The sequence below is a fragment of the Chiloscyllium plagiosum genome, unplaced genomic scaffold (genome assembly GCF_037043375.1).
Source record: "Chiloscyllium plagiosum isolate Xiang-an unplaced genomic scaffold, Cpla_swu_hap1 HiC_scaffold_8, whole genome shotgun sequence".
Classification (NCBI taxonomy): domain Eukaryota; kingdom Metazoa; phylum Chordata; class Chondrichthyes; order Orectolobiformes; family Hemiscylliidae; genus Chiloscyllium; species Chiloscyllium plagiosum.
Window position 1 is genome coordinate 108,692,070 of NW_028270146.1, and position 20,544 is coordinate 108,712,613.

General features: G+C 43.4%; 1 long non-coding RNA gene across 1 annotated transcript in view; it reads left to right on the plus strand.

The window, feature by feature from the left end:
- The window catches only part of LOC148149488 (uncharacterized), a 92,566-nt gene extending 72,640 nt beyond the window's left edge, over positions 1-19,926 (plus strand). Inside the window, exons 5-6 of the long non-coding RNA XR_015757784.1 lie at positions 3,478-3,604; positions 19,725-19,926. This is a non-coding gene — a long non-coding RNA (uncharacterized LOC148149488). The remainder of the gene's footprint in view (positions 1-3,477; positions 3,605-19,724) is intronic.
- Positions 19,927-20,544: the final 618 nt, after the last annotated feature.

The window sequence follows — 20,544 nt, forward strand, 5'->3', positions numbered from 1 at the left end:
CAGGAAAGATGTGGAAGCTTTAGAGATGGTAAAAAGAAGATGTACAAGGATGCTGCCTGTACTGGAGAAAATGTCTTATGAAGAAAGGTTGAGGGAGGTAAGGCTTTCCTCATTGGAGTGAAGAAGGATGAGGGACGTCTTGGTAGATGTGAACAAGATAATAAGAGGCACAGACACAGTGAACAGTGAAAGACTTTTTTTCCCATGGCAGAAATGGCTGTCACAAGGGAGTATAATAATAAGATGACTGGAAGAAGGTTTAGGGGAGATTTCAGAGTTTTGTTCTCCAAAGAGTGGTGGGTGCGTCGAATGTACTGCAGTGGTGTTAGTAGAGTTAGATACATTAGGGGCATTTAATAGACTCTTGGAAAGGCACATGGATGGTAGTAAAATGAAATGTATGTAGGTTAGTTTGATCTTGGAGGAGGATAAAAGGTCGGCATAACATTGAGGGCCCAAGGGCCTTATACTTTACTGTTTTATGTTCTCCTTCCATATGGAAAACTGGGTAATACGTTCCGATCAAGGTAAAAGGATATGGCACCCAGGACGAGCTAGTCAACTGGATATACAATTTACCTCATGGTATAAGACAGAGGGCAGTTGGAGACATTTTGTTTTTCTGACTGGAGGTGTTTGTCATTTGGATAATTGATTTGGCTGAGAATATTAGTTTCCTGGTAAATACGTTTGTGGGTGGCACTAAAATTGGTGATATACTGGACAGTGAAGAAGGTTAACTGTGATAAAACAGGATGGACAGTACTGCTGGGATTGTGGGCTGAAGGATAGCAGATGGAGTTTAATTAGATAAATATGAAGTGTGCCATTTTGGTAAAACAAACCAGGGTGGGACTTGTACAGTTAATGTTCGGGCCCTGGGTAGTGTTGTCAGTCAGTGACCCGGGGATGCAGGTACACAGTTCTTTGAGCGTGGTGTCACAGGTACCCAGGCTGGTGAAGCAGGCGTTTGGGATGGTTACCTTCATTGGTCACAGCATTGAGAGTAGGAGTTGGGATGTCATGTTGTGGTGGACACTGGTGAGGCCACCATAAAAGCATTGTTGATCAGTAGGAAAAAGACATCTGGTTCACTTACATCCTTTAGGGAAGGTGATCTGACATTCTAAACTGGTCTGGCTGTCATGTGACTCCAGACCCACAGCAATATGGCTGATTCGGAACTGCCCTCTGGGTAATTAGCAGTGGGGAAAAGAATGCTGGTTCGGGTAGTGACACCCACAGCCCTTGAATGATTAAATTAAAATACATATGTCCCTCCCTACCTCTGTAAACCCCTCCAGCTGCAGCAATTCGTACTGGCTTTGTAACACCGTTCAGGCCCTGATCACTCTCTGTAACACTCTCACCACCTCCAGCACCTTCACCTCTCCCTGTTCCTATCATCTCATAAAACCCTGATAATGATTTCCCTTCTCACTGCCCCCCTCCTGCTAGCAGACAGTTCGCAATCTCTCTAACACTTACTGCATAAACACTCTCTCACTTTAGAATTGTTAGTACATTTTGGTGATCTTCTAAGCCTGATAATCTAATAAGATCCATTTTGTCCTGAGTGAGGGACAGGTAGGAATTCGTTGTTGAGGTTTTGATGGAAATTAAAATGGAATGTCCTTTTGTTGAGTGTTTTACACCATTCTTCAAGTGTTTTTCAACTGTTCATTTACAGACACACATTTCAGTCTGTTCATCCTGTTAATCCTTGGTCAGTTCACTTCTCAAACCCATGTAAATGGGCTAATTTGTTTCCAGTTGTATCTTGTCCATTCTGTGATTCACATTAAAGCTTTAGACTTAATTACATTTCAATTTATCCCAGTTTCCCAGAGGATCTCTCTGTGTGACATTACTCATTCACTTAGCTTCATCAGACAACAGTCGCTCTGAGATAGCTGCGTCCATCGCCAGTTGCACAATGTGATATCTGAGGGGAAAAAAAGTTCTCCTCTTTGAATATCACTGTTGTCAGTGTGATTGTCCCAGATTATGCGAATATTGAAGTTTCCCAAATTTATCTCAGTGCCTTTGTTAAAAATTCCAATGAATTCCTGTTTAATGCAGTGATGAGCAATGAAATGCTGTTCGGTAGCAAAAACTGTTCTGCTGCTTGTGTCCTTGGCAAGTAGTAGCCAGAATTTACATTCAGACTGACTCTACTTCATGATCTGAGACCAAATGCTTTCTCTGTAATGCCTTTCTTACCCATTATTGTTAGCGTTGCCCATTTTGCCTGAGTTTCCGCAAGGTTGTGAACCATTGAATATTTATGTTCCACCTTTTGTTCGCCCTGTAACAATGTCTCTCTACTGTCTAAATCCCATTTATCTCTGTGTCACAAATCCATTTACCATGTTGAAAATATTTTGTCCGTTCCAAAATAAAACATAATTTACTCTTTCCCAGAATCTCCTGTCACAAACCTATTCACTGATGTACAGTTTTAGTTAAACTTTTTCCACCCTGCTCCTTTCTGCTTGTCTTCAGCCACATCCCCATGCTGTTCTGATGCTTCCCTCTTTCTCTTTGGATTTGGAAAGCTCCTTTCACTTGAATCCTGTCCCTGCATCCTCTCTGTCAGTTTAAAGCTCTGTCCATAAACCGACCAGGGTGTCTCTGGCTGACCAGCCTTTCTTGCCCAGCCCTTACCAGCACTCCATTCTCATCATGGTTCCATTGGGTCCCAGTGCAATGGGATTGTTTTTATTTACTTGTGGAATGTGGGTGTCTCTGGCTGACCAGCCTTTCTTGCCCAGCCCTAGCTGCCCTTGTGCTGAGTAGCTTACTCGGCCCTTTCAGAGGGTAATTAAGAGGCAAACACTTTGCTGTGGGTATGTCGTGCAGACCACGTGAGGATAGGCAGATGTCCTTCTCAAAAGAACCAGTGTCTTTTTGATGAACAAAGATTATTTTGGACATCAGCAACGGTTTCATACTTATTCATGAATTGTTAGTTGCATTTTTTGTATTGATTGATTTAAAATTCCCCCCGTTCTGATGGTGGGATTCAAACCTGTCTCCCCTGAACATTAGCTGAGGTTTTTGATACATGCTCTAGCAATAATACTACAAGGCCATCACTTCACTTGCTCGCAGGTTGCTCATTCCTGACCGGTTATACCAGTGCATAATGAAGCAAAACCCGTTCTTCCGACACAATTGTTTGATACTGACATCTTCCAACACTCTGGTGATATCACTCAGTCGCTCTCCATGTGGTATCCCTCACTGTGTGGGTCTAATTGCTGCCTCTGTCAGGGTGTCTCACTCTTGCAGCTACTCCAGATCCTGAGCCAACATAATTCTCCACTCCGGAGAGACGAGGCTGAACAGGCCAAGGATGCAGCCTGGGATTTGCCAGATCTCTGTGTGACTTAGTACCATTCTCTAAGTGTAACACTCAGTTCATTCGTCTAGCATCCCATTCTGCCCATTTCTCTCTGTTCTGTCTGTATTTAGGATGTTCCTGACTCAATAGACTTCCCAGCTGCTGGGTGTCTCATCCATCACCACATTGAAGATGGTTGGTCAGCCAGAAAGACAAAGGGAAGGGAGATCTTGAGTCTTCAATAAATTCTGCAGCGAGGTAAGATCGCTCACAGTGCACAGAGCAGAGAGCAATGAGAGGGCTCCAAACATCAGCTAACAGGACATGATATAGATACAGTGCTGGAGGGGGAGCACAGTACGACACAACGCAGGCTCAAACCCCACCCCTGCTGTAAGTTCTGTTGTACTAAGACTCACTACTTTTCAACACTGTATCTGTGGCATGTCTTGTGCACCAGTGTCTTCAATAATGTTTAACTCCTATAACAGTTCCTGTCTCTGTAACGTCTTCTCTTTCCGATAGCCCATCAACATAGTTGAAATGTATTGCACTCCAGACTACCATCCTTATTGCTGTAACTTGCTTCAGTGTCTATCACATGCCTTATCTCGGTCGTCTCCTCCTCCATTAACTGGAGACAGAGCCATGCAGCACAGAAACAGTTCCTTCGATCCAACAAGTCCATGCTGACCAGATTCCCTGAACAAGTCATGTTTCCCTGCACTTGACCCATATCCCTTCAAACCTTCTCCTCTCCATGTACCAGCCCTAATGTCTTTTACATTTTGTTGTTGTATTTTTCTCTACCACTTCCCCTGTAAACCCATTCCATGCCTGCACCCCCCTCTGTGTGGAAAATGTTCTCCTGCAATCCCATCTAAGTCTTTCCTCTCCCATCTTATATTTATGCCCTCTAGAACACAGAACATGACAGTGCAGTACTGGCCTTTCGGCTCTCGGTGTTGTGCCTACCTGTGGAACCAATCTGAAGCCCAAGTAGCCAACACTGGTCCATTCTGGTCCATATAACTAACCAAAGACCATTTAAATGTCCTTAAAGTTAGTGAGTCTACTACTGTTGCAGGCAATGCATACCATGCCTCGACTATTCTGAGTAAAGAACCTACCTCTGGCATCTGTTCCATATCTATTTATTAATATTAGTATCTACCTCAATTTAAAGCTGTCTCCCCTCGCGTTAGGCATCGCCACCCAAGAGAAAAGGCTCTCGCTGTCCAACCCATCTAACTCTCTGACTATCTTTTATGTCTCAATTAATTGGCCTCAAATGTCTTCTTACGAACAAAAACAGATTCAAGTCCCTCAGCCTTCCTCATAAGACCTTCACTCCAGACTCGGAAAAATCTTAGTAAGTCTCCTCTGAACCCTTTCCAAATCTTTCACATCCTTCCTGTAATGGGGTGATCTGAACCATAGGCAAAACTCCAAATGCGGCCACACCAGAATTTTGTACAGCTGCAGCATTATATCATGGTTCCGAAACTCAATCCCTGTATCAATAAAAGCTCACATGCTGAATGCCTTCTTAACCTGGATGGCGACTTTCAACGGATCCATGTACATAGACACAGTGATGTCTCTGTTCACCTGCATGACCAAGATCTGCTTTAGCCATATCCACCTGTTAGGTCACCTTCTCAAATACGTCAATAAGGTTTGTGAGGCATGACCTATCCTTCACAAAACCGTGCTGACTATCCCTCATCAACTTATTCATCTCAAGGTGATTATAAATGTTAGTTTCTTTTACCAGCCTTTCCAACACTTTACCCAGAATCGGAGTATGGCTCACAGGTCTGTAATTACCCAGGGTTGTCTCTACTTCCCTTCTTGATCAAGGGGTTAACATTTGCTGTCCTCCAGCCTTCTGGCACTATTCCTGTACACAATGATGACATAAAGATCAAAGGAGAAAGTGAGGTCTGCAGATGCTGGAGATCAAAGTTGAAACTTTATTGCTGGAACAGCACAGCAGGTCAGGCAGCATCCAGGGAACAGGAGATTCGACGTTTCGGGCACAGGCCCTTCTTCAGGAATGAGAGAGGCAGAGAGCTTCTTCAAGGAAGGCATCCTTGTAAGAGGATTCGCAGTAGGTTGAAATCTTCGAGGAGAAAGTGAGGTCTGCAGATGCTGGAGATCAAAGTTGAAACTTTATTGCTGGAACAGCACAGCAGGTCAGGCAGCATCCAGGGAACAGGAGATTCGACGTTTCGGGCACAGGCCCTTCTTCAGGAATGAGAAGAAGGGCCTGTGCCCGAAACGTCGAATCTCCTGTTCCCTGGATGCTGCCTGACCTGCTGTGCTGTTCCAGCAATAAAGTTTCAACATAAAGATCAAAGCCAAAGGCTCGGCAATCTCCTTCCTGGCTTACCAGAGAATCCAAGCATCAATCCTATCCACCGCAGGGGACTTATCTATTTTAACACTTTCCAAAATTGCTAACACCTTCTCCTTCTGCAGTTCAATCCCATCTAGTTATGGACCCCACTACCCTGTGGTAAAGATGTTGGCTAATCAACTTACCTGTCGCCCTCATGGTTTTCTAAACCTTTGTAAAGTCACCCCTCAGCCACCTACACCCAATGGAAATGAGAAAGACAATGATATAAATATCCCTGCTCGTGTCCCTGCTACTACATTGTCACAATGTTCTGGGATACGCTTGTTTAGGACCTAGAGCTTTCTCTACCTTTGTGTTCTAAGACCTCCAGCACCACCTCTTCTGTAATAGGGACTCTTTATAAGCCATCACTGTTTATTTCGTTTGTTTCCTAGTCTTTGTTCACAGTCTGTTCTGACATGAAATGCTCATTTAGGCTCTTGCCCATCTCCTATGGTTCCACACATCGATGGCCTTACTGATCTTTGAGGGGCCCTAGTGTCTGTCCATTTGTTTTTTTGTACGTGTGTGCTGTAGAAAACTCTTTGCATTCTCCTTTACCTTATTTGCCAAAACAATCTTATCTCCTCACCCCCATGTTGCTTTCCAGCTTATCCAGCCTCTCCGTTTATGTCACACCCTCCAGTATCAGTAACATCTTCGTCAATCCTTGCAGCATTTACAGTTTCAGAAAATGCTTCCTAAATCAGGCTGATCAGAATTCTACGCAGTACACTAAAGCTGTGCTGACTATCCCTAATCAATCCTTGTCTTTGGAAATACATATAACTCCTATCCCGAGGACCTGATTCCAACAACGTATGCACCACTGACATCAAGCCAATTGGTGTTGATGTCCCTGGCTTTCCCTCGTAGCCTTTTCTAAGCACTGGCACAGCATTAGCCCCCTCCAGGATCCCTGAAGACACTGATAACCTCTGGCTATCAGTGATAGAGAAATCACTTTATGGGACTCCGCAATTTCTTCCTGAGCTTCCCACAATATCCTGAGATATACTTTATTAGTTCCCAAGGACTTGTCTCCCTTATATGCATTTTAATACCTCCAGTACCTTCTTTTATGTGGAGTCACATTTTTTTCCCCCGACGTCCCCAGTCTTCCTTCACAGTAAGTTCAAACGTGACATTTTCGTTTAGTATTTCAGCCATCTCCTGTGGATGGCCTCATTCATCTTCAAGGAGCCATATTCTGCCCCTAGTTAATCTTGTGTTGTTAACATACATGTAGAATCTCTTTGGATTTTGCTCAGCCTGATCTGCCAAAGCTTCCTGTGGTCCCCTTTTGGCCATCCTGATTTCCCTCTTAAATGTATTACTCCACCCGCAATGTTCTTCAATGGATGCCCTTAATCCAGCTGGCCATAAGTGACATGTGCCCCCTTTTTGATGACCAGAGCCTCAATACCCCCACCTTATCTAATGTTCCTTACTTGTGTCAGCATTGTCATCCACACTAACAGGAAGATGCTGGCCCTGACCTCTCAGTTTATCTCACTTTTAAAGTTTCCCACCTGCCTGATGTCCCTTTACCTGTAACTAGCCTCCAAAATCAATTGTTAAGAGCCCTTGAATAATACCTTCTGAATTGAAGCAAGGCCAGTTTTGATCTTTAACTTGTGGACCTTGTCCTTTTCCATCGCTATTTTAAAACTAATAGAATCGTGATCACTTTGCGAAAGTGTTGCCCCACTAATAACTCAGTCCCTTTCCCTTCCTTGTTTCCCAAGGGGAGGTCAGGTTTTACCCCTTTCTGCAGTCCGACCATTTACATTCTAAGTGAGACAGTTTTCTTAAACACGACTAACAAATTCCTCGCATCCAAGCTCTGAACACTCTAGCAGTCTGAGTCTAGGTTTGGAAAGTGAAAATCCCCGACCAGTCCATCCCTATCATTCTTACAGATCTCTGAGATCTTCCGACATATTTACTGCTCAAATTCCTACTGACTGTTGAGGGCCTGTAGTACAGTCATATCAAACTGATGACCCATTCTCATTTCTCAGTTGTACCATTATGGCTTCACTGGGCATTCCCAGGAATATCCTCTATAAATCCTGCTGTAATGTTTTCACTGATCAAACAAATCCACTCCCCCTCCTCTATCACCTCCTGTTCTTTCCTTCTTGTAGAATCTGTACCCTGGAACATTGAACTCCCAGTCATGTCCCTCCCTCAGCTGTGTTTCTGTCATGCTATGGTGCCCCAGTCCCATGTTCCCATCCATGCACTGAGTTCATCTGCCTTAACTGTTAGGCCTTTTATTTTGAAATAAATGTACTTTAATTGATCAGTTTTCGCTCTGTTTAAATTCCTGTCTTGAAATTCTGTCCCAGACTCAACCTTCAGACTGTAGCCTGAGACCAACACCCTCACCTTTCATGTCATCTGCAAACTTACTAATGATACCTTCTGCTTTCACATCCAACTCATAAATGTACATAATACTGCACAAAGTAATGAGAGGAATACATAGGGACAATAGCCAGAGACTTTTCCCCAGGCAGGATTGACTGGTACGAGGAGTCATAGTGTGACGATATTAGGAGGAAGGTATAAAGGAGACATCAGGGGACATGTAAGCAACTACTGACCATGCACATGGATAGCAGTGAGTTGAGGGGTGCGTAGGTTAAGTTACTATATTTTACATTAGGATTAAGTCTCGGCACAATATTGTGGGCCTAAGGACCTGTTCTGTGCTGTACTTTTCTACGTTCTATAATAAACAGCAATGGTTGCTGCACAGATTCCTGTAGTACACCCGCTGGTGAAAGAATTTCAAGCACAAACCATACCTCCACTGTTGTGGATCCAGGCAGCCAAATTGCCTTGGATCCCATTGGTCTGTTGGAACAGCGTTCCGTGAGGGTCCTTGTCAAGCGCCTGAATGAACTCCATGTAACCCATATCTTCCGCGCTGCCCTCATCAAAATCCTCAATCGTAAATTCAAGCAAAAAGCTCAGCTTAATTTGGGAGAGGATCTTACTCTACCAAATCCATGATGAGTATCCCTAATCAGTTTCTGCCTTTACAAATGTTGTTTCATCCTGTCCCTCAGAATTGTGTCCAATAATTTCCCTGACCCTGCTGTCAGACTATCTGCTCTGTAATTATTTGGCCTATCCCTGCTGCCCTTGCTGAACAAAGGAACCACATTAGCGATCCTCCAGTCATTCGGCACTTCATCTGTGTCCAGCAAAATATTAAGCATATCCGCCAATGCCCCAGCAATCTCCTCCCTTACCTCCCATAGCAGCCTGGGAAGCATTTCGTTGCCCACTGTGGATTTCTCCAACTTTATGCATGTGAAAACATTCAATGCTGCCACATTATTGATCTTAACATGTTTGAGAAACTCGCCATCCCAACTGACATCCTCAGCGATAATGTCTTTCTCCTGTGTGAATACACATGGGAAGTATTCGTTGAAGACCTCACCTACTTCCTCTGGCTCCGTGCACAGATTGTCCTTTTAGATTCTAACAGGCTCCACTCTTTCCCCAGTAATTCTCTTATTCTAACTATACTGCTAAAATACTTTGTGGCTTTTCCTTAACACTTTCTACAAGGATATTTAATGACCATTGTTTGTCCTTCATTTTTCAAGAATCCCCTTGCACTCTCTATACTTTCCTTTGGCTTCACTGGAGTTTATTGCACTGTATTTTCTTTACAAACTCACAATATCACTTGATCAGTATTCGCTGGATATGCTGCCTTTAGTTTTCCCTTATCAGGAGCACACTGGCCCTGAATTCTCACTGTATCACTTTAACATTCTCCCACTTTCCAAATATAGATCCAACTGCAGATAGTCCACCCAGTCTCTGTTTGTCAGATCCTCTGTATTGACAGTGATACTGATAGGAGACTCAATAGTGGGGGACAGGCAGGAGACTGTGTGGCTGCAGAAGAGACCGCAGGATGGTGTGCTGCCTGCCGGGTATCAGGATCAAGGATGTCTCTGAGCAGTTACAGAACATTCTGAAGTGGCAAGATAAATACCCAGAGGTCATTTTCACATCGGTACACATGACATAGTCACAGGAATGGGATCCTGTGAAATACGTACAGGGAGTGCGGAAAGAAGTTACAAAGTAATGCCTCAAGGGCTGTGATCTCCAGAATACTCCCAATGCCACAAGCCAATGAGGGTAGAAATAGAAAGATCGGTCAGATGGATACGTGGCTGAGGAGCTGGTGGAGGGAGCAGGGTTTTCAGTTCTTGGATCATTGGGATCTCTTCTGTGGTAGAGGTGACCTGAAAAAGGGGGGCGGGTTGAACTTGAACCAGAGAGGCACCAGTATCCCTGGAGGGAGATTTGTTTGTCTTACCCCGGAGGGTTTAAAGTAGTTTGGCAGGGTTTTGGATTCTGAGTAAGAGAGGGCTCATTGATCAGACAAGGGAAAAATGCATCATCCATCGAAAGCATGTTTTCTATCCAGGATATCCAGGGGCACAGTCAAGGGAGGGAAAAGTCTTCTGGTTTAAAGGACATTTATTTCGACACACAAGGTCTGACAGGTAAGGCAGACGAGGTCAAAGCATGGATTGGCTCTGGGGACTGGGATATTATAACTCTGAGGAACAAAGCCCACACACTTAAATAATTGCAATCCGAAAAAAAATCTGAATCAGTAGTGTCCTTTATTTTACACTTGCAATTGGGTGTGATGCCCAGTGCCTTTAAGGCAGAGGACATACACACCAAATTCAATTCAACTACAATATTTATATAATTTGATTTCTTTTGTTTTACATTGCTCCTCCCCTTCCCTAAGACTGGCCCGATTACTCCTGTTTATCCTGCCTTGTCTGTGACAAAATGCTTTTTTTCTGCCCTCACAAGGCCATTTGACCTCATCCCGCTGCAGGTCATTGTTAGGTATATTCTTTCTTCTTCAGTATCTACTCTCTCCATCTGGGCCCCTCCCGAGGTCATGACCTATGACCTCTTTAATTGGGGTTTGTTCCCACTGTGTAAAAGTGGGAAACAGATGTTTATACCTACTGTTTGTACAGGCGTATCTAGCTTCACTTCATCCCCTCACAACATCTTATCTATTTGCCCATAATATCTACCATTGTTTTGCAATCACGTTTCATGCTGGCATACAGTTTTAGCTAATACAAAAACAATTATATATTTCCTCCACATAGTTTCCATTCTTGTTGACTCAGCTCTTGGCTAAATCAATTACACACAGGTGTGAGTTCATTTACTTTGTATAAGTAAATGGAATTGCAGAACTAACAGTATTTCTCCCACATCCCACAATTTCCCCTTTTTCTTTAATTACCATTTGTTATCTTCTGCAATTTTTCTTTTAAACATCGCCCCCGAAATTCGCAAGCATCATTCCGGAGATTTCATCCATCTTGTTTTCACTCATCTTCTCATTATTTAGTCAATAAAGTTCCTCTGTCTGATTCCCTTTTAGGGGTTCTGTTTCACCAAGGCTGTTTCAATCAGTCTTTGGCTGAGTCCTCGTATACAGGGTATGATACAACAGCCAATGGCCACCAATACCCCGACTACTACTATCAGGGAAGTAAGGATAGAAATCACCACCCCCTTCCATTTTCCAAACCATGATTCAAGCCATCCCGTGAGAGATGTGTCTACTCCTGAATTCTCAGCCAGTTCCTCTCCTAAGGTAGTCATTCCCCTTAAGGCCCGAGTAATTGAACCATCAGGTGCAGTGTTATTAGGAGTAAAGGTACAACAGCTTCCTTCTAACATCACACACACACACCCTTTTTCTGCTAAAATCATATCAAGGGCTATTCTGTTTTCCCATGCCATCCTACTTGTCGCATCCAACTTGTCGCATCAAGCTGTTCTGAAATTCCTTTAACCGCATCTCTTGTATAATTTATAAATCGCTGTTGATTATAGAAGATGTAATTTATCCAATCTACATTTTTATTTATTGTTACCCACCAAAAGAGAGCTGACTCAAAGCCTGCTGCAATCTGGTTACGAGCCTTGAATTCATCAGGTACTCCCTTAGGGACTCCTACCGAATCAAGATAAATTCTGTCATCGAAAGAAGTATCTAACAGTAATCTCTTACCTCTTCCCTTTTTCCCTACTATCTTTTCCTTCTCAAATGCCAGGGTAAATGGAATTTCCAATTGTACAATTGCACATATCCCTCTCCAATCCGGAGGTAGGGTGGGTCTCAATATTTTGCCTCCACATTACCACCACAGATCCGCTCGGGGAACCTTTAGTGCTGAGTAGTTCCCTCCCTTCTCCGTTTCGGTAACATTCTTAATCTCTGTACATAATTTCAGTTCCCCCAAATCTCTCAACCGACTTGTACCTCGTCTACGCACACACGATGTGTGATTTCCAACTGCGGCAGAAAATGTGAGGGGGGGAGGTGGATCTTGTACATCTTTCTTCTCCAAGGGAGCGAACATCAGAGATAGGGAGTTACAATTCCTATCGGTCCATGCAGTTTCATCCTGAGACATGGCTATCATACATTTCATGCCCTTCCTGTCTCGCTTCCACCCGAGTGGAAAGGGAACCACCTGGGCCACTGGCCTACCGGAGGCACATGCACAGCAATTGCTTTTGTTCAGATGTTTTACAGTATACTTTACCCATTCAATCCAGGCATTTGCATCCCTGTACCCAGTTTCTATTTCGATGGTCTGTTTCAAGTCCTTTACCTCTATAATTTTTACAACTTTAGGATCATCAGGAGGGGGTGAAAGGTTGTATCTTATTACCCTGTAATTCTACCCGTTTTCCCTGTCCTACGCTAATTCGAAAACAACAGCCCAAGAAATCCTTCCCATTTGCTTTCGTTTCGATCCGAAATGTTTCATTTAATTGTATCTCATAGGTGCCCCCTCCACCCCCAGAATTGCTTCGTGCCATGTGGTTTTCCTTATTGTTAGGTATATTGGGTTACACTTTTTATCGGGACAATCGCGAGCTGGTCGGAAGGGGCCCAGTGTACTGTGACGAGACCATTATACCAAGTACCATCCCCAAAGGACTTAAGATGTATCTCAGAGCTGCGGTACTGTGTCTGATTATCTACATCCCCACAAGTTACTAAGCTGCATGCATCAGCGTCTATTACTTGTGGATTATCAGACTCCGGAGCTGTTAATACATATGAAAATGATATTTGAAAAAATCCTAACACTAAGAGGGTTAGCATCATAACTCTAAGCATTCCCAGTATTCGAAACATCATGCTGAAGCACAAAAAGACTTAATATACAATCTTACAGAAATAATCCCGCGCTCGCGTCGCCACTATATAATCAGTTACTCAAAGTCTCTTTAGTCTGAGTTTCAGCGGGGCTTGCATTGATTCAGCTGTCCAGACTTCTTCCTCAACTGGAGGGTCCACTGGCCCTTTGATCCGAGTATAATGAGTCCAGCCTTTCTCCGCCGTCCTTATTGCCGTTTCGGTAGTCAAAAGAGCCTGGTACGGCCCTTCCCAGTCCGACTGGAATTTAGTCTCTATCCATGATTTTACTAAGATCCAATCACCCAGCCGGATGGGGTGAACGGTGAATTCAAGGGGTGGAGTCTGTGCCAATAAACCCTGTTTTCTGAGGAAAGATAAAGAGGAGGTCAAGCCCAGGATATACTTCTTTAAAAACAAATCTTTAGTTTCGGGAATTGGCAATTCTCCATTCGTTCCCAAGTAAGGCAATCCAAATAAGATTTCATAGGGGGATAGTCCCAAATCTTTCCTTGGGGCTGTTCGTACTCGTAAGAGAGCTATAGGTAAACATTTGGTCCAAGGGAGTCTGGTTTCTATTATCAATTTAGAGAGCTGTCGTTTGAGTGTTTGGTTCGTTCTCTCAACCCTTCCCGATGATGGTGGGTGCCATGGAGCATGAAACTTCCAGAAAATTCTCAACCCTTTCATTACCCCCTGTAACACTTTAGAGGTAAAATGATGTGAGAAACAAAGCTCACACAAGAAACAATTGCAGTCCAAGACAAAAATCTGAATCAGTAGTGTCCTTTATTTTTACACTTGCAAGTTGGTGCAATGTCTAATGCCAAACAAGGCAGAGACAAATACACATCAAATTCAACCAGCTTTCAAAATTTATACAATTTGAGCTTACGTCACTCATTTCCCTAAGACTGATCCCACAACTTCTGTTTATCCGGCCTTGTCCGTTACAAATGCCTATCTCTGGCCCCCATAAGGTTGTTTGACGTCATGCCACTGCAGGTCATCGTTAGGCATATCCTTTCTTTATCAGCATTTATTCCTCTCCGAAGGCCACTCTGACCTTTATGACCTTTGTTCCTGTGTCTCCGTACAAGTGGGAAAACAGATGTTTTTACCTACTGTTATACAAGTGATTGCATTTTCTTACAACTTCTTATCTATTCGTCCATACATCTACCATTGTTTTGTAATCACGTCTCATGCTGACATACCAGTTTTGGCTGAGATGAAAACAATTATATATTTCCTTTACATAGTCCCCATTCTTGTTGCCTCAGCTCTTGGCTGAAACAATTACACATTGGTGTGAGTTCATTCACCTTGTATCAGAAATTATAATTGCAGAAGTAACATTAATTTACCTATATCCCACAATGAGTTCCTTGGTCAGAATCTATACGGTTCACTAGCCCATATCGGGGAATTATTTGCTCTAATATTGTTTTAGACACCCCACTCGCAGTGGCAGTAGCTAGGGGGTATTCCTCATCCCAATCAGATAAATGATCTACTATGACCAGCATATATTTTAGTCTGCCGTCTCTGGGTAGTTCAGTATAATCTACTTGTATACTCTGGGGAGGTCTCAATCCTGGGTCTCTTCCTCCCGGGGTCTGTTTTCTCAAGACTTTCTTATTTACCTTTCTGCATATTATACATCCCTCACATATTTGTTTAGCAACTGCATATATTCCTTTACATCCATATTCCCTAAGAACTAATCACACATTGCTTGTACTCCCTAATGACTGCCTTGGTGTAGGACAGCCATAATCTCTCGCGTCATCATTTTGTTTAACATTTCCCTTCCATCAGGTAACTTCCAATGCCCGTCTGCTGTTTTTGCAGCCCCTAAATCTCTCAATTCTTTTTCTTCTCTTTCAGTAAATATAGGAGCTTCCCTAGGACCTGGGATAGTAGGTATTAGGGAATGAATCACCACTTCTTGTGGGTTCAGGGTGGCTTCCCTAGCCACTTCATCGGCTAATCTATTTCCCCTAACTTCTGGTTCATTTCCTTTCTGATGACCATTTATGTGCACTACTGCTATCTCTCGGGGGAGTAATACGGATTCCAAGACCCGTTTAATCAATTCTTCATGAACTAATTCCTTCCCCCGGCTATTGATCAGTCCTCCTCCCTGCCATATATTTCCAAAAGTGTGCACAACACCAAATGCATATTTAGAGTCAGTGTATACTGTTCCCTCTTTATTTTCTAATGTCGTAAGGGCTCTTTCCAATGCATAGCGTTTGCAGATCTGAGCTGACCACCCATTTGGTAACCTTCCTGCCTCCACCACACTACCGTTTGTCCCATCTACGACTGCTTACTCATTATATCTTTTCCCTTCAGTCACCCAGGATGATCCATCTATAAAAAGTCTAGCCCCTGCATGAAGTGGAACATCTCTCAGGTCCATGCGGACATTAGTTTGGTATTCTATATTGTCAAAAATGGAAATGTGTTGCTGGAAAAGCGCAGCAGGTCAGGCAGCATCTGGGGAACAGGAGAATCGACGTTTCGGGCATTAGCCCTTCAGGAATGCCCGAAACGTCGATTCTCCTGTTCCCTAGATGCTGCCTGACCTGCTGCGCTTTTCCAGCAACACATTTCCATCTCTGATCTCCAGCATCTGCAGACCTCACTTTCTCCTCATTCTATATTGTCAAGGCAGTCGTGCCCTGGATTCTGAGTAGAGTCTCCTTCCCCTTTCCAAAGAAAGGCAGCTGGATTTAAACAATTGTCCGTGACCAACATGAGATCATCCTTTTCTGTTAATATTGCCTCATATTTCAGAACCCACCAGTCTGTCAACCATAGTCCAGCTTTTTGGTTTAAGATCGCTCTCACTTGGTGTGGAGTGCTTACTATTAGTCCTCCCCCAATTGTAAGCTTCCTGCTTTCCTCCACCGACAGTGCAGTGGCAGCCACGGCCTGCACATACTGAGGCCACCCCTGGGATACTGGATCCAATAGCTTCGAAAGATATGCTACTGGCTGCTTCATTGCTCCACACCTCTGGGTTAATACTCCCAAATACGCTCCCTTATCTACTGTAGCAAAGAGATGGAAAGGTTTATCTAGAGAAGGTAAGGGTAACACGGGGGGAAGGATCAGATCTCTTTTGCATTGCTCAATAGTTCTTTTACCTCATCTTTCCATATCAGACACTTTGGTTCCTCCTCCAATAGTTTGAGATATAATTTATTCGTCTTTTGAGCATAAGAATCAATCCACAATCTGCAATATCCCCTTAAACCCCAAAAAATACATAATTCCCGTTTAAGTCCTGGGTAGCGGCATCCCCACTATTCCCTCTATCTGTTCCAGGCTTATCTTTCACTTTCCCTCTCTAACTAAATGGCCCAAGTATTTCATTTCTCTCTCGACATATTGGAGTCTGTTGTTAGATACTCGCAGTCCCTGCTGACCCAGGAAACGCAATAATTCTTTAGTGGCTTCTGCTACTCTTTCTCTTCTTTTTCCTGTTACTAAGAGGTCATGTACATACTGCAACAGGGTAGTTCCCTTGAGGCTGCTAACTTTATCCAATATTTGTTCTAACATCTGTCCAAATAAATTTGGGGATTCCGTAAACCCCTGGGGGAGCACGATCCATCGGTATTGTTGTTTCTGTCCTGTCTACAGATATTCCCATTCAAATGCAAACACATTCCTACTTTCCTCTGCCAAGGGACAAGCCCAAAAGGCATCTTTTAAATCTATCACACTAAACCATTTGTGGTCATGAGGGATCTTACTTAATAACGTACAGGGATTTGGCCGCACGGGGTGCCTGATCTGTTCTATTTGATTCAATGTTTGCAAATCCTGCACCAAACGTTAAGTTCCATCGGATTTTCGCACTGGTAGAATTCGGATATTGTAAGGAGACATACATGGCTCCAACAGTACATCTCTAGTCCCTCAGTGACTGGCTGCACTCCTCGTTATCCTTCTATGGAAATGGGATACTGTAGCTCATAAATAACGTCCCATTTCCTTTTCCAACTTATTTCTCGGGGAGGGATCTGTATTTTACCACGATTCCCTTCTCTAGCCCATACAACATTGCCATTTGTACAACTTATTCTTTTTCCTGAATTCAAATCTCCAGTCCTAAGAGGGTAATTAAATCACTCCCTAGTAACTTTCTTCCTATATCAGGGATATACAACAGTTCCTCTGTGACTCCAATCCTTAGGACATTCTATCTTCATAGGTTCAAATACTGGAACAGTAAATCCTTCCCCTTTTACCCCGGAAAAAAGTAATTGACCGTGTCGACATTTCTACTTTCTTTTGTTTAAAATTCAGTGATGACCGTGTTGCCCCCGTATCTACCAGGAAGACTACCTCTTCCCTACAGGTCCCACCTTCAAGTTTATCAAGGGTTCCTGCTGTGTCCCCGGGGGCAGGAACACCTGACACCCCTCTTCTTTATCAAAATTCATAAGCGGAATTGCCCTTTCCTCCCTGTGTAGGGAAGAAAACTCCCGCTAAAAAATATCCTATCATTCCGCAATAATAGCATCCTGACTGTGGAGAGTTCCGTCTCTGATCCTGTCACCCGAACCCGCTATCAAACACCCCCCGTGTCCGCTCCCTCTTCCTCTCTGTCCTACATGTTGCCACTCGCCACTCCGGTTGCTCACTATTGATTCCATTCTTTTGTTAACTACTTCATCAACCATAGCTACCATCATTTTTGCCTTCTGTTTTTGTCTCTCATCCTCTATCTTTACAAATACTTTCTGTGCCTCTCTTAACAATTCATCCAATGGTTCTTCGCTCCACCCTTCTATCTTCTGTATCTTTCTCTTTATGTCTGGCCATGTCTTTGTCACAAAATGTACTTTCAAAAGACCCTGGCCCACTGGGTCCTCAAGGTTCATTTCAGAGTATTTTACCATTGAGTCTCTTAATCATTGCAAGAAAGCTGAGGGAGTCTCACCTTTCTCCTCTCTAACTTCAAAGGCTTTAGTCAAATTCTGAGACTTGGAAGTGCTTCTCTTATTCCTTTTTGAAACAGGTCTTTCAATTCCCTTCTCTATGCTCCAGGTTTTGATTTTCCTACTGGGGCTCTCTGAGGGGAAACTTCTTCTCTCTCTGTCCAGCATCCCCATCCCCAATGGGATGTTCCCTGTTCCATCTTTCAATGGCTGCTCCTCGTATAAGTCCCCTTTCTTCCAAAGTAAATAGTATATTCAAAATAGACTTTAACTCAGTCCACGTATATAATGATCAATTTGTGCAGACAACCCTACCGTATCCTCAACCAAGACCTTGATCTCCTTAAATATTCTGACCTCCCCACTGGCGAGGGAGGCACTTTCTAACCAAATCTGTTTGTTCCCTATTGGTACCTCCCAAAGGGGATAAGTCTAAACGTTCTTACCTTTTTTGTTTTTGTTTCCCCCTTCAGACTTTGGTTTTGATACTCTGGAGGCCTCCTCTACATCTACTTTATCTTCTCTTTATTTTGTTCAGGATTGAGGGTCGGGAAGAACAACATCCCCGTCCACAGCCCCTTCGTCCTCCTCTTGTGGGTCATCCGTTCCCTTTCTCAGTCTCTCAGTTTGTCTCTCCTCCTCTCCCATTTTCACCTAATCTGATTTTATGGTACAGCGGGGGTTGGGGGTTGGGGGAAGCCGCCAAGAGGATGCCAGGGACAGGGTCGAGCAGAGGGGGAATCCCTTGTCTTTACTACCATCATTCTCAAACTGCCGTTCCAACAGGACTCATAGTCCGCCTCTTCTTGACTAAAAGGTTTTTTCTCATTCATATACAAATCTAAATACTAACATACCCATCCTCGTCTGAACCATACTTTGACCAGAAGACAGCCGGACGAAGGATTGGTTCTTTGGTCCATACTAAACAACAATATTTAATCATTTTCTTTTCATGTTTTTCCCTTGTACGAGTGCAACTTGGCCATTCCCGCAACATCCTCCCCAACGGACTTTCAGGAGGAATATTACCAGCGACTTTTTCCTCCTTTACTCTGTGACAGTTCTACTTTCTCTGCCTACCCCCGTTTCTCAGGGCCCTCGCCAGTCCCACAGCGATTACATACCCCTTTTCCCAGCCATCAAGGCAATGCTTAAATGTCAGTTTTCTTATCTTGGTCTGTGCACAGAGTTGCCTGACCCCTTTTTGCCGTATTTTCTTCTGACCTTCTTTCACTGTCTGATTAAGTTGTCTCTCTTGTGGGATTCGTACCAGTCTCGCAAGGCAGCAGACCAAACCGGGACACGAGACCGCTCGTCAATCGGGAACGGTACACGTCTTCCCAGTGTCCAGGGCCAGCCACTAACCCCGGCGATGGAAGAATATCCCAGACAGCCTACAAGTGTGAGAAATGAAGCCTCACTCATTTCAATAATTTCATTGCGAGACAAGATCTGAAGCAATCAGTATGTTTATTATCCGCTTGCAAGCATAGTGCCTGAAATAGTCACCTAGAGTTTAGCAAGTACATATCTTATATAGGATACACTACTCCAAACCCGGTGCCTATTGCTCTTGTTTATCTCTTGCCTTATCCGGCCTTGTGCATAAGAAATTACAAGTTTTACTTTGCAATTTCACCACATCCTGCTGTGGTCCATTGTGAGGTATATCCTCCTTCACTACTATCTATTTCCACCACTTATGACATCTCCTCCCTTTCCCCAACCATATTGATCCTTATGACCTTTTAATTGTTCTTTTTTTTGCAGAAGTGCGAAAGAGATGCTTATAACTACTGCTTGTACAAAAATATCTGGCTTAATCTACATCCTCACAGCACCTCATCTATTTATCTGTAACATGTAACAGTGTCTACAGGCACGTTTCATTCTTGTATGCACATTTTAGCTAATGCAAAAACAATTATATATTTCCTTCAAATAGTTTTCATTCTTGTTGACTCAGCTCTTGATTGAAACAATTATACACTGGTGTGAGTTCATTTACCTTGCATGAGTAATTATGTTTGCAGAAGTAACACTACTTTGCCTATATCTCACACGGAGAAAATAAAGCAAGGCTGGAGATGTCACAGAGAAAGGAAACCAAAATTGGAGATGTTGCAAAGATAAGAAAGCAAGGCTGGAAATTTTACAGAAATAGGATAGAAAAGCTGGAAATGTTGTAGTAAAAGGATCGCAAAGCCGGAGATGTTACAGAGACAGTAAAGCAACGCTTGCCATGTTACAGAGACAGGAAAGCAATGCTGGACAGGCTCTAGAGATGGGAATGCAAGGCTGAAAATATCACAGAGGTAGGAAAGAAAGGCTGGAAATGTTGAAGAGATAGGAAGGCAAGGCTGGAGTGTTCACAGATACGGGAAAGTAAGACTGGAGATGTTGCAGAAACAGGAAAACAAGGCTGGGACTGTTAAAAGAGAGATAAAAGCAAGTATGCAGACATTACAGTGACAGGAAAGCAAGGCTGGAGATCTTATAGAGATAGGAAAGCAAGGCTGGAGATGTTACAGAGATATGAATAAAAGGCTGGAGATGTTACATAGAAATGAAAGGAAGGCTGCAGATGTTA